At 35.6% G+C, this 26,949-nt stretch overlaps 2 pseudogenes; both read left to right on the top strand.

Moving 5' to 3' along the window:
- Window positions 1-14,757, top strand: part of LOC113834800 — a 40,955-nt pseudogene extending 26,198 nt beyond the window's left edge.
- Window positions 14,758-17,569: 2,812 nt separating this feature from the next.
- Window positions 17,570-26,949, top strand: part of LOC118238495 — a 37,592-nt pseudogene continuing 28,212 nt past the window's right edge.

Raw genomic sequence — 26,949 nt, 5'->3', positions numbered from 1 at the left:
ACAGAATCTGTCTTAGGAGCCATAGAACTTCCCACTTCTGGTTTCTCCATATTGCTTAAACATAGTGGAACCTCAATCCAATTAGCCTCTGTGTTGTTTAGAGGAGCTATTCTGAAAATGCTTGCTTTATACCATTTCAGGTTATATTTTACTCATGTGAGCATTCCTGCATGTCTGTGTATATGTAGTTGGGGGAAAATATCCTTTCCTTTTATTTTTGAGAGTATAATTTAATTACATTTCTCCCCTTTCCTCTTTCAAATCTTCATATATATCACTACACACTCTCCTTCAAAGATGAACACATTTTATAATAATCATTATAGGATTCATACATTTATAGCAATAGAGATACTTTCTTAAATATACTCTGATATATCTGCTAATGCTACCCACATGTATTTTATAAAGCAGACCTTTGTTTGGTAGACCATAAATTGGTGTCCACATCTCTAAGAATGGCATCTGCATTTTCTATATTTTCTCAGTTACATATAGAACTTAGTGTAGTGTTGAGCAATTATGGGCTATCATTTGTCCATTTTGGCAAGTTTGTTAGTGTCATATTTATTCAGATTATTTTTGGCCAGTCATGTTGCTGAAACTCTATTGGCAGGGCATCTTGTATTACTAAAAGACACAATACAATGTCAAATCCCTTGAAAATCTAGCTCTTGTAATATTGCTATCAAATTTATCTCAACATTGCCTAAGATTTTTGGCATGGGAGTTTTCTGGATATTACTATCAGGACTGTGCATGCATCCAACAGAGGAATGCAATCAACACACTTAAGTAGCTGTCATAGTTATAAATAACATTAATGAACAGCCGGGCAAAATAACCATAAGGGTACAGTATTGACACACATACCAGGATATAGCCAACAGCTCTCAAATTACCCATGACCTGCACAACATGAGGAATATCATGCTTAGTATTGGAAACCTAGTTACCTACTTAGTAGTAGGGATATCATGATTATTGGACAATTAGGGTTAGGGTGAACTAAAACAGCAAGCTGTGGAGCTCTGTATTGTGAAGCTTTATAATACCCATTTGGGGACGCCTGTGTATACAGAGATGCGCAGAAAACTAGGGGATCATGAGTAACTTCTGAGAGCAAAAGCCCCTGAAGAAAAACAACAGTCCCTTCTCCATATACAAATAAATAACAGTAGTTTCTAAAATATGAGAGAGATATCATGAGCTCCTGCACTAGCTTTGCTGAGATTTTTGCTAGCTTGACCTGGGATAAGCAAGTCTTGTACATTCAGTTATAAGTGCTAAGAATTCATATGAGCAATTCTGCTATCCTGTTCAGGAAATACCTAATACCTGTAGCACATATGAGACAATAATTCTCACTAAACTTCATCAAATAATATTACTTTGCTGGCAAAAAATACTCAAACATCTGACAAAGACCATCATGTACATGAATTGCAAATTCAACACTATCTATGGATGCTTACTTCTATATTGTTGAAAAAAACATGGTGGACATAATTAAAAGTGTGCTTCTGCCTAAACCAACTTCCCACCCAGGCATAATTCACCTGAATAGAAAAAGTAACCCATTGAATATATTTCAAGCTCAATAAGATTTAACATTGAGGATATTTACAGTCCCATAAGGCAGACAATTGTATTTAATTAAAGGACCAGAGGGGTGACCATTCTGTTAGTCTCCAAAATGTTTTTACCATATCTCTGAGTGATGCCTGATGTTCCACTTTATTTTTCTGAAATATTAAAAAAGTAGGAAAGTGTCTATGTTGTTCTAGTGTGTGCCACTATGCTGTAAGGGAGCATGAGCAACACATAGCAATTTCTACTGCATTTCACATCACATGTGAGCCAAGGTTCTCTCTAAATACTCACATGTACCATATACTTTCACATAATTTTGATTTTAGAATTTCTTACACTATTAATGTGGTAGAGAGAATTTGATTGTAGTTCATTTTATATTTGAGCTACTCTTTGCCACCATGCAATCTTACAGTGGCCATTGGGGTAACATTGCTGCAGAACTTACATGAAGTTCATGATTTTCCTAACTTTCCTCAAGCATCATCATTCCCTAAATCTTAGCCTTTACTGGGTTATCCTAGGCCTGACAATGCAAATCTACAAGTGAATTGTTTCTGATATCTCTGTCAATGGAGAAGACTTGTATGATCGACAAGGGAAAAATTATGCCAAACGGTTTAAACCTGGACAAATATCCATAGACACTGAGATAAAGGATATTCAAAAAGAACCTACAGACTGAAGTACTAAGGTAGTAAAATTTCTTTATGCATTTAAAATACATATCTTTTTACACAAAGATAGAGTAACATTCACCCTCAGCCAAATAGCTTCATTTTCCAGTAGAAAGATAAAATAAAAATAGTCCACTAGTCAAAATGCAGCTGAGTCTGCCATGCCCAAAAAACCCTGATGAATAGGAGAGGATGTGGAGAAAGGGGAACACTTCTCCACTGCTAGTGGGAGTGCCAACTTGTACAGCCACTTTTGAAATAAGTATGGCAACTACTCAAGAAAATGGGAATCAGTCTACCACATGATCCAGCAATTCCACTCTTAGGCATATACGCAAAAGAAGCACATTCATAAAACAAAGACATTTGTTCACCGAGGTTCATAGCAGCACTATTTGTAATAGCCAGAAACTGGAAGGAGCCTAGATGACCCTCAACTGAAGAATGGATAGAGAAAATGTGGTACATTTACAACATGGAGTATCACTCAGCAGAAAAAAAAAATGGAATCTTGAAATTTGCAGGAAAATGGATGGAACTTGAAGAAACCATTCTGAGTGAGGTAACCCAATCAGAAAAAGACAAACATGATATTTACTCACTTTTATGTGCATTTTAGACATAGAGTAGGGGATTACCGGCCTATAATTCACACTGCCAGAGAAACTAGTAAACAAAGAGGACCCTAAAAGAGACAAACTCTGTCCCCTGGAGAAGGGGAAAGGGTCACCATCCCATGAGAAAATTGAGAACATGGAAGGAGGGGGGAGGGAGCTACAAGAATGAGAAGGGAAGAAAAGGAAGGATGCAGAGGTCATGAGGGAGCAAAAAGTTCGAGTCAAGTGTAGATTAGAAGAAAGGATATGTTATGGTAGGATTTTTAGTTGGGAGGATGGTAGGGGAGGAAGGGAGGGAGAAGGGAACTGGGATTGTCATATTTTTCTATCTTGTTTGTAATTCAAATAAAAAAAAGAAAAAGAACAGAGGTTAAAAATTCATTTCTCCTTGTAAAAAAATTAAAATAAAAAATTAAAATGATGAATAAAAGAAACCAAAACTCACTCAGCAAACCACACTTGGATAATATTGTGGAAGAGGTGGCAGAACTACCATAAGATACAGAGTAATAATATGCCTGCTATGAGAAAGTATCTTCTGTATGTGACTGTAAGATTCACTGTTTATATCTCAAAATAAGAAAGCATAAAGATCAATAAAAAATAAAATGATGCTTCAACTTGAAATGCCAAAGTGGATGGGAGAAACTCACAAGTTCTAACTGGTACCTGAAGATATACCTGTAATGATATTGGGAAGAATTTGATGAAGAGGACTTCTCCAGGGTGAGCCATTTGATGGGACAGATGGGACAAAAAATACAGCCCTAAACACATGCATGAATACTCTATATGAGGAATACACAAATGCTGAAGGATTCAGCAGTTTACATTAATTACACATAATTACATATATGCCACAGCAGAATTAATAAAATAATAGGTCAGGTGAAAATTTTTTTGCAACTCTAGAAATTTCAATGTTGAATAATATTTGATGATCATTACCACAGACAACTAACTTCTTGATACATGATACCATCAGTTTCCAGCTTTGCCAAGGATGCTATATATTATTGGACTAACTGTGCCCTATTACCTCTAGGCCTCAATATCTATAAAGAATACTGATATTTGCATTTCTTTTCTTTTATCCAATATACCTGTTGTATGGGAAGCCATCGCCAAAATGTCAGCCTCATCCTGTTTTTGCTATGTTTCTTACCTTATATCCAGTGTATCTCTCAGAGCTGAATCTCATCATGAGAGTCATTTCTCTGTAAACACTGAAGAAGCCAGGATTCCTCTGTAGATGCTTGCTGATGCTTCTCTCACTGATGTGGCATTCCCAGGTAGAAATCAGTCATACAGGTAAGAATACCTGCCACCAAGGAGAAAAAGACTGTTATCCTGTGATTTCTCAAATCATTTTGATTATACAGATGACCTCATCTTAGTGATATCCTTCACCACACTTTCTATTGTCTATGCCTGTTTAAGGAAACCTCCTACTCTCTTATAAACACAAACCAAAGGGCAAAATATTTACTCTATAGCATAAAGATAATTTATACAATTTATCTTCAGTTACTTGTCTCTTTCCCATTTATGAACAAAATACAGGTTGTTCCCAAAGAAAACAACAATTTTGGGTATTCAATTTCAATATGATTGTTCTCCAACCCAATGTTTCATCAGATTTCCTTTCCTATTTGGTTACTATAGGTTTTATATAGGTGCAAAGATAGAGCCCTCTAACTTAATAATCTATATCCTGCACATTCTAAACTATCTATAAAGACCTTTTCACTCTTGGAAGACTTTCATAAAAAATCCATGGCAAAGTAGTTATATGATTTAGATGATAGTTCTGTGAAACACAGATTTTGGGGAAATCACAAAGGGAAAAGTAAAATTATCAGCACATTATCAGTCATAGCTGACTGTACAGGTATGGCCTTAATCAAGAGTCAAATCACTTCATATTAGAATACAAAAGTCCAATGTAGACTACAAAGTACAAATTATCTTACTATTCTAAATTTAAGGACTGTCAGATCTACATAAATAATACTTGAATAAACAATTCTGCAAATCAGTTCTATGAGGACACAGGGACACAATTAAAGAAAAATAGAAATACAAAGAATGATAAACATGATAAGGAATCTGTTATTTTATAACACACCAAATATTAGATATAAATAAAATATATGTGAATGTATTTAGTTGAAACAAAAAAAACTTTGGAGAGATAATACACCCACCAGGAGAATATCTGTAATCTCAAAATACTTCTAGATATAGGCAGAAAAAAACTACTTTTGAGTTGTTTGCACGTGGAGTCCAATGTTTTACCACAGGAGTACAGTCTATTACTATCACACTTGGTTTATTCCAAGAAGTGACATGTAAATCCCCACTGCAGATATCATTGCATTTATTTACATCAAGGAGAAATTGAACTTGAATACATTAAACCCTATCACTGAGAAACATCCTTCAGAGACAAGTGAAGTGTTAGAAAACAGTTAAGGGAGGAAAGTGACGAAGTGTCCAGCCTAGTTATGATGCCATTGAAGGACTAGCATGGAAAGATATCATTGAAGATAAAATAGTGGATCTTATACCTTGCCCACAACTAATAGCTACCTGAGGTATAAAAGGCTTCCATAACAAGAACAAAATCATGCTTCATAATGTAAAACAGAAAATGTCATGTGAGGGATGACTCCATATGACTTAGATGAAATTAATACTACTTTCATAAACCATTATGAGCCCTAACTGTATTCCAAACTCTATCCTTATACCCAAAGAATATTACTGACCCAAGGACACTAATGGTATTCAACACATTTTGTTTATTTATTTATTTATTTATTTATTATTTGTTTATTTGTTTATTGTGATTGTGTGTGTGTGTGTGTTTTGTATAATCAACAATAAAAATGAAGAGGTCATAAATATTGAAGAGTAATGAGGAATAAATACAAAGAAATGGTTGTAGGTACAGAGATGAGAAAATTATCTAGCTACACTAGATTTCTATGAAGTACATAATTCTTAAAATAAAAAAAAATAGTTAACAACTTAGAAAGGATTGTTTCAGCAGATCTGGATGAGATGAAGAATTGGGATTAAAAGAACAAAAATCATTGTCCAATTTATGAAATTATATTTATTAATATAGATTAATGCAAGATGAAGAAACACAAAACAGATCAGTTACACAGCTGGAATTTCATGAAATTAAATGGAAGGAAATACCTATAACAGGTAGAGTGCTTTCCCAGTAGTTACAAAGAAATAGATTCAAGTCAAGACACATCTAAGAACACTTACTGAAAACTGTGCTCAAGGAAGTGAGTAGAGAAAATGAACAGCAGGTGTTTCTGTCTCCAGAAATATAAACTACATATAAGTGGAAAGAACACCATGTGATTATTACAGAAATAGTAAGACATGTACAAAATGTATGGAGTTAAAACTTAGGTAAGCAATAGTGCTAATGCACAGAAACAAAAACTTTAATTGAGTTTTACAAACATGAAAGAAATAGTGAAATATAAAAGGAAGATATCTCCTCAAATTACAAAACAATCACCCAGGTGTGGTGTCTGTGCCTTCAGCGAAATCTTCTTAGGAGAAGGCACAGAAGGTTGTGCTCAGTGTATATATATATATATATATATATATATATATATATATATATATATGCACATATATATGCATAAAGGAATAAATCATTTTCACATGATTATTAAGATTAAAACAAAGATTAATAAATACTAATTTACTAGAAAATTGTGTTGATATTAATATAAATATTATGTTCACAAGTAATGCAGTGTATATTGAGGTTCTCATATGTGTCATTCCTTTGTCCTAACTTTCAACACAACTATAAAATATGTATAAAACCAGAGAAAATCTGGTATTGATGAAGTTATACTGAAAACATGAACAAATTCACTGAATTCCATTTCTTGTTTGCAAAACTTACTACAATGTGACAACATGCACACGAACACACACACACACACACACACACACACACACACACACACTCATATAAATACAAAATTATTTGAGAGAGGTTGTGGGTTCAAAATTATCATGTACTTATTATCATTTAACTCATATTACAAATGCCAAAAAATGCATACTAGGTAAACGTTTTCTCAAAAGATCTACGACATATAGATACCACATGAAAATTAACTTTTCATTCACATATAACTTATAATTGAATATTTGTATTTTTAGGAGTGGTGTGTGTGTGTGTGTGTGTGTGTGTGTGTGTGTGTGTGTGTGTGTGTGTGTGTAAACAATGAAGAAGACATCATGACTTTCAAAGTACACATGATTATATGGCAGGATTAGGAGACAAGAAATGTGCAGATCATTAAGAGGCAGTGATAATCAAGAATGTTCACCATTGTCATCTCCATTTCACACTTCCAGGAAGGTTTTCTCTAAACTATTAATGTGGAAAATAAATACTACACATATCAGCTTCTTAGAAGTCTGATGCCAAAAGCAATCAAGATTTTTACAGTTTTTGTGAAAGGGAATAAACTTGTGAAAATTAGAGCACTAAGTATTCAAACATTACTTCGGTCTAATTATATGCAAATTCCAGAATATAACATATGAAAATTATAAGGTCCAATCAAATTATTTACATGAGCAATTGTAATACAAAATGAAAAATGAGATAACCAACATTAACACAATATAAAAATAGAAAAATAAGATTTTCAAATTTCAGTCATATTTCAAAACTCTGAAAAAGTGAGTTGTCAGGAAGTCATTTTCATATGGTTAAACAAAGATTAGTAAAATGAAAACAGGTGCTCCAAAATGAAAAATTAAATATATTTGTTTATATGCTAATTGGTGTATGAGGGTTCTGCTATATGTGTACAAATGATGGAGGGAAGGACAACACCAGAACCCTTCCTCCATGCAGATTCTCTTTCTTTTTTTGACACAGAATCTGTCATTGGTCCTAGAGCTCAGTAGCATGTTACACTGGCAGACCAATACTGACATAAAAATGGGATATTGTGTGTGTGTGTGTGTGTGTGTGTGTGTGTGTGTGTAAGACACCAACAATTCTCAAAAACAGCTGACATTTTCAAAAGACCTAGTAATTTTCAAAACTAGTGGGACAACTTTATAATACATGAAAATTAAATTCCCCACTCATGAGACCACAAAATCCATTTAAATTATTTCCCATATATTAATACATGCCTAAATAGGAAAACTTACCAAAGAAAATACATTATGAATAAGATAATGTAGTATTAATAACATAGTCTAAGTTGGAAGTGAAATGACTAAAAGAAGAGGAAATATTGCATTTAACACAAAATATGCATTCTGTAAAATGTGTTATAAACTCAAACAAGCATGATGACACAAACACAGGACTTTGCAGGAACAATACTTGTGAATTAGGTAAGGTGTGGGAGGAGCTTAAGAAGAAATGGCTGTCTCCATGTAAGCCCCTTATTCTGCAGGATATCACCACCTGTGTCTTCAAAACCCTGGAAGATAATCAGCCCACCAATGGCCATGACTACCTAAGAGGAACATCAGAGGCAGTCAGGAGAAACTCCTTTCAAAGTGTTGATGAGGGAGTCCAGGAGATTACTAATAATATAGTCTATTACTACTGCTCATGGTTGCTTCAAATTAGTGAATGTTAAATCCTTCTGGATGAATTCCGTGGTTTTGTTATGGATCTACAGATACTTGAACAGAAATAACATAAAACTCAGACACATTGTTTATCTTTCAGAGACCAGTATGGCAACAGGAAAGCTTTTAGACATAGAGCCAAAGATCACCAGCCTACAATCCTCTTCACCAAAGAAACGAGGAAACAAGGACTCTAAGGGAAAATGTATGAACCCCAGAGAATGGGAAGAAGCAGAAACTCCTGAACTAATTGGGAGCATGAGGGTAGGGGAGAGGGAGCTGCCAGAATGAGAGGAGGAAATGGAGGAGCAGTAATTTTGAGCTGGGAAAGAATAGAGGAGAGCAGGATGAGAGATACCATTTCAGAGGGAGCCATTAAAGGTCCAAGGAGAGATATGGCACTAGGGAGATTTCCAGAGATATACAATGATGGCACAAACTAACAATCTAGGCAATGGTGGGGAGGATAACCTAAATACCCTTCCCCTAAAATGAGATTGATGACTACTTTTTATGCCATCCTAGAGTCCTCATCCAGTGGCTGATGGAAGCAGAGCCAGACACCCACAGATACACTCTGAACTGAACTCTGGAACCTGTTGCAGAGAGGGAGGAGTGAAGATCAAAGGGGTTGGAACCAGGCTGGTGAAATCCACAGAAATAGCTGGCCTGAACAAGGGGGAGCACACAGACCACAGACTGCTGTATGGGAGGCCAGCACAGGACTCATCAAGACCCCTGAACATTGATGTCAATTAGGAGGGCTCAGCACTCTATGGGGCTCCTGGGAATGAATCAGAATTTTCCCTGGTATAGGAAGTGACTTTTAGAGCCCATCCACGTGAAGGTATGCACCTTTGGCCTAGACATATGGGGAAGGCCAAGGCCCAGCCCAGGATGATGTGGTGGACATGGGGGAGCCCACGATGAAGGCTGTATCCCAACTAAGAAAGTGGAAGGTGGATAGGGTGGCAGACAGGTGATAGGTTGGGGGAGATTTAGGGGAGCGGAGGGAGAGGGAGAAGGCACTGACATGTGAAGCAAGCTTGTTCCTAATCTAATAAAAAATCACAAAAATTGTCCAATTTATTTATGGTACCTTTTAAGACCATTATGTTATATATATAACATTATATATATAATAGTCCTTAAAAGACATTAGTTATAGCATGGCTAGATATAACTAATGGTGATCTACTGGCTCCTTTATCTTACAGTATCTAGTATCCACATAACTGAACCAGAGTCCTGCTTAAAACAGGTAAATCATGCTTTATATTTTAAATCAGCATTCATGTCAGGGCTAGTGAGTCTGTGGAATTACAGGCCCTTAGAAACATTTCATCAAATATGATGCCTAATTGCATTACCATGTTGTCATCATCTCCACAGAATACTGTAGACCTAGGTACAACAATGGATTCATTATGTTATGTTTACATATTAATACATATGAACTTAGATGTGTATATATGTAACAATATAATTAATGAGGAAATAATGAATTTGAAAGATGACTGATTAGTGCACAGTAAGTGATTAAGAGATAGTTATATGAATAATATATAAATGCCCATCTATTGTATTAAATTCTCATTTTTGATAACAAAGAATATGACAAAGGGATTTGGCAAAAAGCCCTGTGTGAGGAGACTTTTATGAGTTTTGTTTGCCTCTGATTGGCTGTATAAAATCATATAGAGAATAGATTTGGGTCAATCAAGAAAGAGATCCTAAGCCTAGTGATGGAAATCCATACTCTGCAGTAACTAGGGAGATTTCCAACAGAATTGCTGTCCCATCTACCTCTCACTCTCCCTGTCAGTTGTAGTAGAAGCAGGAAAATTGAAAAGAAATGATTTAACAAGGAATCCTGCTACACTTAATAACAGACAAAATCACTCATGGCACCTGGAAACTGAACATGCATTAGATGGCTTGAACATAGAATCTGGCTATTAACCAGAAGCATCCATTATGTACAGGACCATTCTGATTTCTGCTGACCTTATGCTACCTCCCTGTGTCAGTTTCCCCAGTGCTTTGATTAAACACATGTGTCATCACCCTGATTAGAACTTTATGTATATCACAGTGCCCTACAAATATCTCCTTCATTGAAGAAAGTAATAACTCTGTGATACCATCTTACACCTGTCAGAATGGCTAAACTCAAAAACACCAGTGACAGTTAATGCTGGCGAGTATATAGAGAAAGGGGAACACTTATCCACTGATGATGGGACAGACAACTCCTACAGCCATTTTGGAAATCTGTATGGCAATTCCTCAGGAAAATGGGAATCAGTCTACCACAAGATCCAACAATTCAACTCTTAGGCATATACCCAAAACATGCACATTCATACAACAATAACATCTGTTATTCACAGCATTATTTGTAATAGACAGAACCTGGAAGCAACATAGATGCCCCTCACCTGAAGAATAGATAGAGAAAATGTGGCACATTTGAGTGCATGAGGGCTTTTATTTTTCCTACTTGGCATGTTTATTTGTATCATCGTTATTCAGATTATTTTAGGCCAATCATATTGCTGGGACTCTAATGGCAGAGCATCTTATATTACTAAAAGACACAATGTCATACCAAAATCCTTGAAAATCTGCCACATGCAATTCTTCTGCAACATTTGATTCAGCATTGCCTAAGATTTAGTTATGTGAGAGTTTTCTAGCTGTATCTATCAGGACTGTGCATGCATCCAAAAGAGGAATGCAATCATCATTCTTGTGATAGTTAGAAGTATCATTAATGCACAGAAGAACAAAATAACCCTAAGTTTGCAATATTGACATGCTTACCTGGATGTATCCAACAGCTTTTAAATCACACCTATGACCTGTACACACTATCCCTGTACAACAAGAGGAATACCATGACTAGGACTGGAAACATAGTTAATTTCTCAGTGGTACTGAAATCATGATTTTGGAGGAGAATCTACTTCCTTAAATTTATTAAATTAAATCAACATAACCTCTGAGATGTATAAATATTTGTCCTCATATCTAAGGGTATTTTTAGTACTCTCCTCACACCAAGAAACTTCTCCTTGATGGAGATTTTTATGATAAAATACCAATTAAAATAGCGAACTGTGAAGCTCCGTATACAAAACAATATAATATCCATTTAAGACTGCCTGTTTATACACAGATGTGCAGAAAATTGGAGGATCATGGGTAGCTTCTGAAAGCCAAAGCCCCAGAAGAAAATTAACTGTCCCTTTCCATAAACAAATACATATCAGTAGCTACTAAATTATGAGTGAAATATCAGGAGGTCTCCACTAGTTTTTCTGAGACTATGGCCTGCTTGACCTGAAACAAGAAAGTCTTCACATGAAGTTATAAGTGCTAGGAATTCATATGTGCAATTCTGCTATCATGTTCAGCAAATACTGGTTTATTCAAATATTTACTATCTCTGCCAATTTGTGAGACAATAATTATCACAAAACTTCACCAGATGCTCTTACTTAGCTGACAAGCATTACTCATATATCTGTCAATTACTATCATGTACTTGATTGCAAATCCACAACTATCCCTGGATGTTTACTTCCATAATCTGCAAACTAACTCTGGTGAACATAAATAAAAGTGTGTTTATGCCTGAGGCAACAAACCACCCAGGTATGTTTGAACTTAAAAGAAAAAGTAACACATTGAATATATTTCAAAGTCAATAAGATTCACCATTGAAAATATTTAATGGCCATAAGGCAGACAAATGTATATAACTAATGACCATAGGGGTGGCCATTCAACATTAGTCACCAGATTTTTTATCATATATCTAAATACCTGAAGTTTCAATTTATTAATCTGAAACTTTAAAAAGTAGGAAACTGTCTATGTTGTTCTGGTGCTAGCCGATATCTTGTAAGGGAACATGAGCAGCACCCAGGAAACTCTACTCTATTCCACATAAAATGTGACCAAGCTTCTCTCCAAAAACTTACATTTAATTTACTTTCACATGTTTGATTTTTGAATTTCTTAAACAATAAGTGTGCCAGAGATATTCTTGAATTTCATTCATCTTACCTTTGGGCTACTCCTTACCACCATGCAATCTTGAGGTGACCACTGGGGTAACATTTCTGCAGAAGTGATGTGAAGTTCATGATTTTCCTAACCTTCCTCAAGCATCATCATTTCCTAAATCTTAGCCCTTACTGGATCATCAGAGGCCTGGCAATGCAAATCTGTAAGTGAATTGTTTGTGATATCTCTGGTTAATGGAGTAGAGTTATATCATCGTCAAATGAAAAAAAATGCTAAATAGTGTAAACCTGGCCAACTATCTATAGGCACTGAGATAATGGATATTCGAAAAGAACCTACAGAAGGAAGTTTTAATGCAGGAAAAATACTATATGCATTTAAAATATTTATCCTTTTACCCACAGATGAATGTATCCATCACCCTCAGCAAAGTAGCTGCATTTTCCAGTAGAAAGATACAATAAAATTTTCATCTGGTCAAATAAAACTGACTCTGCGGAACCAAAAAAAAACTGATTAAAAAAAAAAAACTAACTTGGACTCCACACTTGGATAATATTGTGGAAGAGGTGGAAGGACAACTATAGGATACAGAGGAATAGTATGCCTGCTGTGAGAAAGTGTCTTCTGTATGTTACTGTAAGGTTCACTGTTTATATCTCAAAATAAGAAAGCATAAAGATTAATAAAAAATAAAATGACGCTTCAACTTGAAATGCTGAAGTGGATGGGAGAAACTCACAGGTTCTAACTGGTACCTGAAGATCTACCTGTACTGATATTGGGAAGGATTTGATGAAGCAGACTTCCCCAGGGCGAGTCCTTTGATGGGACAGATGAGACAAAGAATACAGCCCTAAACACATGCATGAATGCTATATATGAGGAATACACAAATACTGAAGGATTCAGCAGTTTTCTTTAAGTTCACATAATTACATATATGTGCCTGCAAAATTTAATAAAAACTAGGCAGGTGGAAGATTTTCTGCAACACTAGAAATTTCAGTGTTGAGTAATCCTTGATGATCATTACCACAGACACCTACACTTTTTGCTACATGACTCCATCAGTTTCCAGCTTTGGGAGGTTCAGAGGGTGTTCTGTATTATTGGTCTAAAAGATGCCCTCTTACACTTTTGGCCTCCTCACTTATAAAGAATATTAATCAAAATTTGCATTTCTTTTATTTTATCCAATATACCTGTTGTATGGAAAGCCATTGCCAAAATGTCAGCCTCATGCTGCTTTTTACTACAATTGTTACCTCATACAAGAAGATTCTCTCAGAGCTGAATCTCATCTGAGAGTAATTTCTCAGTAAACACTGAAGGAGCCAGAATTCTTCTGTTCCTAATTGCTGATAATTCTGTCACTGATGTGGCATTCCCAGGTAGAAATCATTCATACGGGTATCAAGCATATCTGCCACCAAGAAGAAAAAGACTGTTATCCTGTGATTTCTCTAATCAATGTGATTGTCCTCGTGACCTCATCTTAGTGATATCCTTGACCACACTCTCTATGTCTATGCCTCTTTAAGGAAACCACCTACTCTCCTATGAAGACAAGCCAAGGGGCAAAATATATACTCTGTAGCATTAAGATAATTTGTACAATTTATCTACAGTTACTTCTCTCTTTCCCCATACCAAGAAAAAAAATCTAGTTGGAGGTGACTGGAGATGGATACAATGCGGAGAGCATTGATGGTCAGCCTGGTGACTTCACTTATTATCAGTATGCAGGTCTTATTTGAACTACAACTGGCAATAAAGTTTTGGGTGCCCTGTAGGGAGCTGTGCACGGAGGGTTTCTATTCCTCATAGTACCAAACAATTCTCTGGTTATGATTCTGAAAGCAAAGTGTTCAATGCAGACGTGCATAGGACTTATATCATGAGAGAGAATGTCACAGACATTCTGTGTTACCTAATGGAGCAAGATGAAGATGCTTATAAGAAACAGTTCTCCTACTAAATAAAGAACAATGACAGGGGAGATGTGTAAGAAAGCTCATGCTGCTATTCGAGAGAATCCAGTCTATGAGAAGAGGCCCAAAAGATCGATGAAGGAGAAGACCTGGAAACCGTCCCAAAATTCTTTGGCCAAGAAGAAAGATCAGGTTGCTCAAAAGAAAGCAAGCTTTCTCAGAGCTGAAGATCCAGCTGTTGACATCTAAACCAGTTTACAATGAAGTTTTTTTCATAAAATAATAAACTTATTGACTAAGCTAAAAATTAAATAAAGTATTTAAAATCATAAAAGGGAAAAATTATAAATTCACATGGCCAATGACAATGAACTGGAAATAATATTAATTAATTATCAATCCAAAACCTCCAACATAGAGAAGATATGATGCATTACTTATGGGAGTAGCAGATGTGCAGATCCTTAAGGGACAGTGATAATCAAGAATATTCACCTTGTCATCTCTGTTTCCCATTTCCAGGAAGCTTTACTCTAAACAGTTATTGTGAAAAATAAATACTACATATTTCTGGTTCTTAGGTGTCTGATTCCAAATGCAAACAAGATTTTTACAGTTTATCTAAATGGCATAACTTTGTATAACATAAAGAACTCAGTAACCAAAATTACATAGGTCTAATTACATGCAAATTCCAGAAGATAACATCTAACAAAATACAAGATTCAATCAAAATATTTACATGAGCGATTGCATATAAAGTGAGAAATTAGGAAGCAGGTGGTTTTACAATACCATAGACTCAGGAAGTTGGGGAGAATGGGGTTTGGACAGGAGTTGGGCAAGAAGAAAGGGTCAAAATTCTTGGCCATCAGAGAAATGCAACTCAAAACAAATCTGAGATGTCACACCTTTGAGATTGGCTAAATTAAAAAAATGACAATCTTTGCTGGAGAGTATATGGAGAAAAAGGAAGACTCCTCCATTGCTGGGGCCAGTGCAAACTTGTAAACCACTCTGGATATCAGTATGGCTGTAGCTCAGAAAAATGGGAATCAGTCTAGCTCGAGATCCAGCCATTCCTCTCTTGGGCATATACCCAAATAATGCACGTTCATACAACAAGGACATAACTGAATCCAGGTCATGCCTAAAACCGGTAAATCATGCTTAATATTTTTAACCAGCAGTCATCACAGGGCTAGGGAGTCTGTGGAATTATAGACTCCTACCAAGACTTTATCAAACATTATAATATCTAAATGCATTACCATTTTTATCATCATATCCAGAGAATATTGTAGTGTTGGGATCAACAAATGGATTCAATAGGTTATGTGTATATGTTAATATATATATATATATATATATATATATATATATATATATTTCAATGTGTATATATGTAACAATAATAAGTGATGAGGAGGTAATGAGTTTGAAATTGGACTGATTAGTGGACAGGTAAAGTCTGAGAGATATTTATGTGGATATTACATAAATGCCAAAGTCTTGAATTAAATTCAAATATTTTTAATAAAGAAGAGAATATGGTAGAGGTCCTTAGAAAGTACAGTTTCAACAGAAGAGAAAAGTAAAGATAATTAGGATTCAACATATATGGTCATATATAGAACTGGAATATTATGAATGTAAAAGAATGAAATACATAGGATCCTCCAAGTTTCTGTATTTTCTCAAAAGTTATAAAGGAAATGTGCAAGTGGATGCCACTTCACAGAACATTTACTGGACATTGACCTCAAGGCAATTACTGCAGTAAATGAGCAATAGGTGTTTCCGTGGCAAGAAATATAAACTATGTACAGTTAGAAACACATCACGTAATTTCTACAGAAATAGTAAGACATACACAAATATGGTGAGTAGACTATTTAGTACATGAAAACATAAAAATGTAATAGAATTTTACATGCAAGAAATTAGTAATTGAATGTGAAGACTACAAAAAAAAACAAGATTTACAATACCACAAGCTAGGTAGGGTGAGCATGTCATCAATGAAGCTTTCTCAGAAGTTGGGGTGAAGCATTTCCTCTGTGCTTTAGTCTGAGATTGTCATGAGAAGGCTTGGGAGATCTTACATCAGGATCATGAAATAAAAGGGAAAATTTTTAGGAATATTGAGAAAGCATAAAACATATGAATGTACAAATTAACAATTTTATATAGTTAATAATGTCTACATAAATTAGAGAGTTCCCAAATTCCTAGACAAGTAGTTTCAAATTATTCATATTACTATGAATGCAGTATTTACAAGCAATGTAGACATTTCATAGAGTGGGCCAATAGATCCCCATGTATTTTATTCTTTTTCCTAATGAATAAATTATTATAACATTTGTACAAAAACATGAGAAATCTAGTGTCAATGAAATTATGCTGAAAAAAACAATAAGACAGGAACATTACAATCATACTTCCTGTTATCAAAACTTGAAGCAATATGACAATCACTACACACTCTTATAAACACAAAATTATATGAGATAAATAAATGACTCAAATATATCATTTACAAATAATCACTTAACTCTCCTTAATATGAGAGGTAAAATTTCTTCTCAAATGTTATCATAAATGAAAAATACAGTAAAATTGGATTATCCTATTATCAACAAATATTGCTTATTTTTTATTTATATATTTAGGAGTGTGTGTTTTTCTGTAAGAGAGAGAGAGAGACAAAATAGAGAAATAGGATGAGATTAAGTGTCTCTGAAAGAATAAACATTGAAAAAGAGACCATAAATTGAATAGTAAAAAATGAGGGTTAAATGAGAGGATTTGGAAGGAAGAAAGGATATGATAAAATGATGGAATTATATTGTAATGCTTGAATAAAACAAAGCAGTTCATACACCAAAATATAGGTATAATTTTAAATTTATACAAAGATCATTTGGCTTAAAATTAATCTATGAAGCATTGATAAAATCACTACCCTCTACTGTGTAGATTTTATTGAAAAGGAAATAAAGTTCCTCTGCTGGATGGGTGACCATAGTGTGTTTCCACATAACTACTACACTGGCACATGATGCTGGAGAAAAGAAAATTTCCTACGGAAACAGGCAATAGTGAAATCAAACATGCAGGCCTGGTATCAGATAATTATGTGAAGAAAATGTCTGAATTCAAGGTAAAACTTACAGGATTGATTTTAACGAAAACGTTAGACAACACTATGGAGAAGTATATATCTAGAACTTGGTTAGAGCCTGGAACCAGCTGAGATCAGAACTTTCAGGCAAAGGCCATTTGCGGGGGGACTTTTATGAGTTTTGGGTGCCTCTGATTGGCTGTGTATAATTATATACAGAATAGATTTAGGCCAATCAAGAAAGAGATCCTAAGCCTAGTGATAGAAATCCATATTCGGCAGTAACTAGGGAGATTTCCATCAAAGTTGCTGTCCTATCTGTCTCTCACACTCCCTGTCTGTTGCAGTAGAAGCGGGAAAATTGAAAGAAAATCTCAGGATGAAATGTCCTTTTTAGAAGGAATCCTGCTGCACTTAACAACAGACAAAATCATGTGTGGCACATGGAAGCTGGGCATATATTAAGGTCCTTTGTCCTAGAATCTGAATATTACCCAGAAGCTTCCATTTTGTTCTGGCCATTCAGATTTCTGCTTACACTTTGTACCATGTCTGTGTCATATTCACCAAGTACTATGATTATATGCATGAGGCAAGCCCCTGAATATATATACATATATATATATATATATATATTATATTATATATATATATGCCTAAAACGACCTTCTTACCTTAAAGAAAAATTGGTGCTTTCCAGCTACAGTAACCAATTTATGCAGTGAGAATGGAGTGTCCTAAAGTGTCATGAACTTAATTAAATGATTTAAGAGATGGTTTGGAAAATAACTCTTGAATCTTGTATATTTCTCTCTCACTCTAGTGTGTGTGTGTGTGTGTGTGTGTGTATGTGTGTGTGTGTTTGTATCTGCATATGCATGCACATGGAGTTTTGATGTGGGTTAGTCTCACATCTTCATGGAGGCTATAGGCAGAGAATAAACCACCTATGCTTTGGTATTCTATTTTCTTAATGATGGAAGAAGGCATCTGTGTATGTGTTTGTCTAATTGGATGACAAATAAAGTACTGTTTTGCAAATAGTAAGAGATAGTAAGGCAGGACTGGGAGACAATGAGGATTCTGGGAAGTATAGTAAAAAGAAGTCTGTGATCCAGGCAGGAAGTGGCATACAGACAGAATCATATATAAGCAAACACAAGAAGGAAGTGCGCCCCTTATGATCTTACTCCTGCTCTCTGCTCTGAGCCACCATGTGAACCTGGGATGAGGATGCAGTGGAAGGTGTCCTACATAAGTCTTATAAAATACATAGATTTATGATAATTAAAACTGAGCTAGTAGATGAGAATTCCAAGTCATTGGCCAAGCAGCCTTTATACCTAATACAAGTCTCTCTGTGTTCCTTGGGACCAAAATGTGGCAAAGGGCAGAAACTGCCTGGAGTCCCAGGTGTTCTGGGCCACCTTCCTATGACTAGTCAAGCTGCAGCAGAAATGGGACACCTGGCCATAGTGGTATGAACTTCCATGTAAACCTCACAAAAGCTTAAAAAAAGATGTCAGCAGAAAAGGACAGAAACAAGCACCAATTCATGGTAGCAGATTTTTCTCAGGTAGTCTCTGTTTTGCTAGAGAAAAGCAGAGACTGGAGCAGATCCTTTAAGAGAGGTTTTCTGACTCAGCCTAAGCAAAAAAACCTGCAGGGTTCCCTTTTAAGAGGCCCAGCTAGCTCAGTCATAGAGCTTGAGACTTTTGATGTGGGTGCAAGCCCCATGCAGCAGGTAGTGGCAGTGACCACATCTTCAAGCCAGCAGCATGCTTAATGGAAGCATAGACCAAGGCAGTCAGTGCAGCTCTCAAGCTGAGTGTAAACCTACCTCTGCCATCTTGGAAATCAGCAGCAAAAAAGACACTGATTTAATTTTGGCGGTGTTGTTTAACAATAAAAAACTGGTGGCCATAAAAAGGTAAAGATTTACAATAAAAACAGATGAAGAAAAACCTCTAAATGTTTACACTGTGTTTAAAAATATATGTAGGCTTGTGAGAGAAAACAAGAAAGAAAAAATGAGTAGCTGGGCGGGATGGCACATGCTTGTAATCCAAGCACTCTGGAGGCAGAGCAAGCAGATCTCTGTGACTTCAAGACCAGCCTAGTGTACAGAGTGAAGGGCAGCAAAGGTTACACAGACAAGCCCTGTCTCTGCAAAAAAGAAACAAAAGGAAGTAAAAGAAATGAATAAATAAATAGCCGGTAAAGATGGAAAATACAGTAAGAGTTTGTACACTATATGCTATATTGTGTTCTTTAAATTGTTTGATTGCTGAGGAAAGAGCTACAGCTGCTACAATAAATTTGATTATGAATGCTGCTAAATTAATACAACTTATATCATTTAAAAATGCTGTGACTTCATTATTTAAGTCTAAGGGCAGGCTACTTGGGAAAAATGTTTTTGCTTGTGTTTCCATAGGAAATGAAAAGCTGTGGATTCCTTCCAGACTAATATGGTTTGATCAAGCAAGACCCCCTGAAGCAGTGGCCCAACTGATCCTACATCCAAAACAGATGAGAAGATGAAGACATAGATGACTACAGCAAGATATCATGATCCCTATGGTGAGGACATCGCCTCCAACCAGCATGAAGCGGTTTGGAATGAATGATGCCCAAATTCCCAAATATTGTTTATAAATGTTTGTTATCATTGAAAGGGGGTTAGTTATAAATGGTAATGATCAGTCAATCTCTCTTTAAAAACCAAAAAGGGGAATAGGATACTGGAATGAATACTTTTTATTGGTATGGATTTTAATTTATTGATACAAATTTAAGGTCAATTTTGTGATATACATAATTAAATACAGATTATGTAGTCACCTATAATAGTCAAAAATTATAATTAGATTATTTAAGTTTTCTGTACTACACAGATGTTTTGAGATGGGTTCTTGAAACCTTTCAAAGACCTACAGAATACATGGCATTTAAATGATTTAGGGTTTTTCTTGACATTGACACATAACTGCTCCAGGCACACCAATTATGTCAGAAAAGAGAAGTAAAGCAACAAACGTGGCAGATATTACAACTCACCCAAAATGTATAAAGAAACAGAAAGTTTAATCTGACACACCAAATCCAGTACCAGATGATGAAACCTGAAAACAGAAAATTAAGTAAATTTATACATACTTAGCAAGGGATGTGTGTGTGTGTGTGTGTGTGTGTGTGTGTGTGTGTGTGTGTGTGTGTGTGTGTGTGTGTGTGGTGTGTGTGTTGTGCATGTGTGCATGCGTGTGTGTGTGTGTGTGTGTGTGTGTGTTTGTGTGTATGTGTGTGTGTGTGTGTGCACAGCCATATACATACATGTAACCATAATCTATAAAGAGGCCATGAATATGAAATTGAGCAAGTAGGTATATATGGGAGGTTTTGGAAAATAAACATAGACAAGCATTCCTGCTATTTGCCTTTTCGTAGACAGAAAGAAAGGAAAATCCATGTATCCAAGATAGGGCATACATAAAATTAAAATAGACGCACTAAACTGCTGCTTGTTGAGCCAAAGCCTTTTAGGCTTTTCAGCCACGATTTAGACACATGTATCATCCAAAATCTCATCCCAGCAACATGACTGCAGAACATGAATGCTGCAATGTTAATGGAAGATAGAACTTAAAGATATTGTTTAGCTTATGAATCTTGCACATTTCTAAGTTAACAAATATTTGTTTATGTTAACAAGAACAATGATCATATTCATTTATGACCACAAAATTGATTTCAAAAATGTACATCTTACCAGAAAAGTATTTGATAACTTTATTAAGTTTCAGCAATTACATACACTGAGCTATATAAAGTACTGTTATTTTGGAATATATGCTGTAAAAGCATAAGGATAATGAAATGCCCATTCACTGCATAGATTCTATTTATCATTTAAAGCTTATTTTATTACAAAAAAAGCTTCAATCAAATGCTATAAATTTTGAGGCTGAAGAAATGTAGCAAAAATGAATTAGTAAATCCAAATTTTATTTGAATTACTAATTTGCTGAAACATTTTTGAAAAGGTAACAAGAAAAGATCAGTCAACATATAAATGATGAAATTATTTAATGTGCTTAGAACTACATTTGTAACCTAGATACATACAAATGTAATTCGCTTGAACAAGCTTGGAGGAGAAATCTAATTCATAACTCCCATTATATATACTTCTGTATATGGTGTTAATGTTCAATTTAAAGCTACAGACCTGAAATAGTTTAAAGTCAAAATAAAGATTAATGGAAAATAATTTTCCAATATATTTTTCATTCATGAAAATATAGTTGAATAGCAGGACATCTCAAAACACAAGTAGGACCATTTCTCATTCATTTTCTGAGGCCAAAATGCAAATAATTATACTGCTACAAAAGTTGTAAGTAAACTTGATGTATGTGTCATCTTCCTTAGTTGCCATCATTTTGCAAATCTTAGCCTTTAACAGGATTAGACTCATTATAGCTCCAAGACACACATGAATGTCTCATGGTATTTCTGGTCAATAATATAGATTTGAGGGCTATGAAAAAGTAGGTTCTATTTATAATGTGAATGGTGCATCCAAAAAATCTCAAAAATACAGGTAACTAAAGAAGGTTAACAAAACGACAGCACATGTTTTCATGCCAGTGTGGATGTCAGATATCTCAGGATTGGTTTCTATACAGCCCACCTAATATGCTCTCACAAAGTAACATGAGCCATCCTTATGTGCATAAACTTTGCAATCTTGACCAGATCTCCTAGGAACTCAACTCATGGGCTTGGAAACAGGAATGCTGTTTAGTGTTTCCTGATAAACCCTATTAGTGAATGTCATAGCCTCACACCATACTGATTAAAACTGGAGACTCTGCTCATATCATATTCTCAAATAGGATGGCTATAAAGCCACATACCTGAAAATTTGGTATCTGAAAACTCTTTGTAAATGGGTCATCTGGGTGGGTCTCATCATGGTTGTAGAAGTTCATAAAAATTCATGCTTGTCAATGAGATCTACCTGCCATCTAATGGGGAGGTTATCACTGTATCCTGCATACCCTGGATATCGCAGTAGGGTAGGATTGTGTGTTATATGTGTCCCTTGATCCTTGCTACTGTCCCTTCTATGCCATTTCCCTCTGTAATGAGGGTGATAGTATGGGTGTTTGTCTCTTCTGAGGTTATAAAAAACATACTATAATCTTTCTGACATATGAGTTAATAATTAAAATAAAACTCTCCAATGTATAGAATGTATGACATTATTTTATATGGAAGTAGGACATGTGCAGATCATATAAACAACATTTTTATTACTTTTGTGAAAAGACATAACCTGATGTCAAATGAAGCAGTCAGTAATCCAGTAATGTACTTAGGTGTAATAACTTCAGAAAATCCAGAATATAGCTAAATGTGAATTTCAGTCTCATCACTTACATGAGTAACCAACAATCCAAATGAAATGAGTAAACAGTTGGCTTTACAATACCATAAGCTCTGGGAAGTGGTCTGCTCCATTGTCAGCTTCTCAGGATGCAGAGAGGAAGCATGGCTGTAGTACTTGGATGCAAATTCCACTAACAGCACTGTCAGAATCTATATCAGAAAAAGATGATATAAATTAAAGGACATCATTAGGATAAATAATTGTGAGAATTCTGCATGCTATAAACATGTATTTAGGATTACCATTAGTATGCATGTATATTTTTATATGTCATAATTTATTGACTTTAAGAGGCCAAAAAATCTCAAAGCTATTCAAAGATTAAAAGTACCCTATCCAAGCTAGGGGGTGGTCCCACATGCCATTAATCCCAGCACTTGTGAGTCAGACTAAGCTGCATATCTGTGAGTTCAAGACCAACCTGGTCTACAAGAGCTAGTTGCAGGACAGGCTCCAAAGTGAAACAGAGGAACCATGTCTCAAAAAAAAGAGTCCCATCCATAGTGAAGATACATTAGTATATTCTCTATGGTAAAACTGACTTAAACATCATAAACAACTTCTATAAAATAGGCAACATGAACAAAATGAACAGAAAAGTAATGATGGAGAACTTCACGTTTCACTCATATTTTGAAACATAGAAAAATTTGTTGCCTTGAGTCATTTGCATATTGTTACATACATACTAATTAAATGAAATGTGGTGTTCCACAATGAACACTTAAGTATATTCATGTAAATAATCATGGATGTGTGAGGCATTTGGTATATGTACTCAGGACTATGCAGGCACGGTGAACATTAAATCTCTTCCTCTCTTTAATTCCAGCTTAAGTTCAGTGACAAAGAGGCTGTCATTTGCCCTAGACATCATTATCCTGTTAGACTGGCAGATCAATTCTGAGATTTGAATAGGGAAATTTGAACAAGAAATACATGAAATCCTGGTATCTGATGATTAGCTATTAAAGAGTAAGAATGCATTCAGAAAGCTGGTTAAGGAAGACAGTGATTCAATTGTCTAATTTAGTTATAATAACTTTGAAACACAATGACCATCATGGCTATATTTCATTAAGGTACACTACTCACTGATATATCTTATGAATATCTGATATCTCACAAAGAAAACTCAAGTCCTCCTTAAAAGAAGTAAATCCTGCCTAACAATGCAAACCAGCAATTGTCACATGGCTATTATATCTGTGAAGCTTAAAGGTCTTCACAAGCTCTTTCATAAAACATTATAATATGTAAAGCATTACCACTTTTGGCAATATACCCATAAAATAGTTGAGAAATTGGTACAGCAAATGGATTAAAATGTCATGTTTATATAAAAGTATACCTGTATAGTTGTGTGTGTATACATAACAATAACAGTTAGTCAGGAGGTATGCATGTAAGAATAAACATTGAAAAAGAGACCATAAATAAAATAGTAAAAAAAATGAGGGTTAAATAAGAGGATTTGGAAGGAAGAAAGGATATGATAAACTGATGGAATTATATTGTAATGCTTGAATAAACTAAAGCAGTTCATACACCAAAATATAGGTATAATTTTAATTTATACAAAGATCATTTGGCTTAAAATTAATCTATGAAGCATTGATGAAATCACTACCCTCTACTGCGTAGATTTTATTGAAAAGGAAATAAAGTTCCTCTGCTGGATGGGTGACCATAGTGTGTTTCCACATAACTACTACACTGGCACATGAGCTGGAGAAAAGAAAATTACCTAAGGAAACAGGAAATAGTGAAATCAAACATGCAGGCCTGGTATCAGATAATTATGTGAAGAAAAATGTCTGAATTCAAGGTAAAACTTACAAGATTGATTTTAACGAAAATGTTAGACAGCACTATGGAGAAGCATATATCCAGGACTTGGTTAAAGACTGGAACGAGCTGAGAGCAGAACTTTCTGGCAAAGGCCATTTGCGGGGGGACTTTTATGAGTTTTGGGTGCCTCTGATTGGCTGTGTATAATTATATACAGAATAGATTTAGGCCAATCAAGAAAGAGATCCTAAGCCTAGTGATAGAAATCCATATTCTGCAGTAACTAGGGAGATTTCCATCAAAGTTGCTGTCCCATCTGTCTCTCACACTCCCTGTCTGTTGCAGTAGAAGCAGGAAAATTGAAAGAAAATCTCAGGATGAAATGTCCTTTTTAGAAGGAATCCTGCTGCACTTAACAACAGACAAAATCATGTGTGGCACATGGAAGCTGGGCATATATTAAGGTCCTTTGCCTAGAATCTGAATATTACACAGAAGCTTCCATTTTGTTCGGGCCATTCAGATTTCTACTTACACTTTGTACCATGTCTATGTCAAATTCTCCAAGTGCTATGATTATATGCATGAGGCAAGCCCCTGAATATATCCCTAAAAAGACCTTCTTACCTAAAGGAAAAAATTGGTGCTTTCAAGCTACAGTAACCAATTTATGCAGTGAGAATGGAGTGTCCTAAAGTGTCATGAAGTTAATTAAATGATTTAAGAGTTGTTTTGGAAAATAACTCTTAAAACATATATATTTCTCTCTCTCTCTGGTGTGTGTGTGTGTGTGTGTGTGTGTGTGTGTGTGTGTGTGTGTGTGTGTGTATCTGCATATGCATGCACATGGAGTTTTGATGTGGGTTAGTCTCACATCTTCATGGAGGCGATAGCCAGAGGATAAACCATCTATTCTTTGGTATTCTATTTTCTTAATGATGGAAGAAGTGCATCTGTGTATGTGTTTGTCTAATTGGATGACAAATAAAATACTGTTTTACAAATGGGGAGATAGTAAGGCAGGACTGGGAGACAATGAGGATTCTGGGAAATATAGTAAAAAGAAGTCTGTGATCCAGGCAGGAAGTGGCATACAGACAGAATCATATATAAGCAAGGACAAGAAGGAAGTGCGCCCCTTTTGATCTTACTCCTGCTCTCTGCTCTGAGCCACCATGTGAACCTGGGATGAGGATGTAGTGGAAGGTGTCCTACATAAGTCTTATAAAATACATAGATTTATGATAATTAAGACTGAGCTAGTAGATGAGAATTCCAAGTCATTGGACAAGCAGCATATGTACTAATACAAGTCTCTCTGTGTTCCTTGGGACCAAAATGTGGCAAAGGGCAGAAACTGCCTCGAGTCCCAGGTGCTCTGGGCCACCTTCCTGTGACTAGTCAAGCTGCAGCAGAAACGGGACACCTGGCCATAGTGGTATGAACTTCCATGTAAACTTCACAAAAGCTTAAAAAAAAGATGTCAGCAGAAAAGGACAGAAACAAGCACCAATTCTTGGTAGCAGAATTTTCTCAGGTAGTCTCTGTTTTGCTAGAGACAAGCATAGACTGGAGCAGATCCTTTAAGAGAGGTTTTCTGACTCAGCCTAAGGAAAAAAACTTGCAGGGTTCCCTTTTAAGAGGCCCAGCTTGCTCAGTAATAGAGCTTGAGACTTTTGATGTGGGTGCATGCCCCATGCAGCAGGTAGTGGCAGTGACCACATCTTCAAGCCAGCAGCATGCTTAATGGAAGCATAGACCAAGGCAGTCAGCGCAGCTCTCAGAGCTGATTATAAACCTACCTCTGTTATCTTGGAAATCAGCAGCAAAAAAGCCACTGATTTAATTTTGGCGGTGTTGTTTAACAAGAAAAAAATGGTGGCCATAAAAAGGTAAAGATTTACAATAAAAACAGATGAAGAAAAACCTCTAAATGTTTACACTGTGTTTAAAAATATATGTAAGCTTGTGAGAGAAAACGAGGAAGAAAAAAAAGAGTAGCTGGGCGGGATGGCACATGCCTGTAATCCAAGCACTCTGGAGGCAGAGCAAGCAGATCTCTGTGACT

Source organism: Cricetulus griseus, chromosome 3, assembly GCF_003668045.3.
Source record: "Cricetulus griseus strain 17A/GY chromosome 3, alternate assembly CriGri-PICRH-1.0, whole genome shotgun sequence".
Lineage (NCBI taxonomy): Eukaryota > Metazoa > Chordata > Mammalia > Rodentia > Cricetidae > Cricetulus > Cricetulus griseus.
The sequence above is the reverse complement of the archived record's forward strand: the minus strand, read 5'-3'. Positions and strand labels throughout refer to the sequence as shown.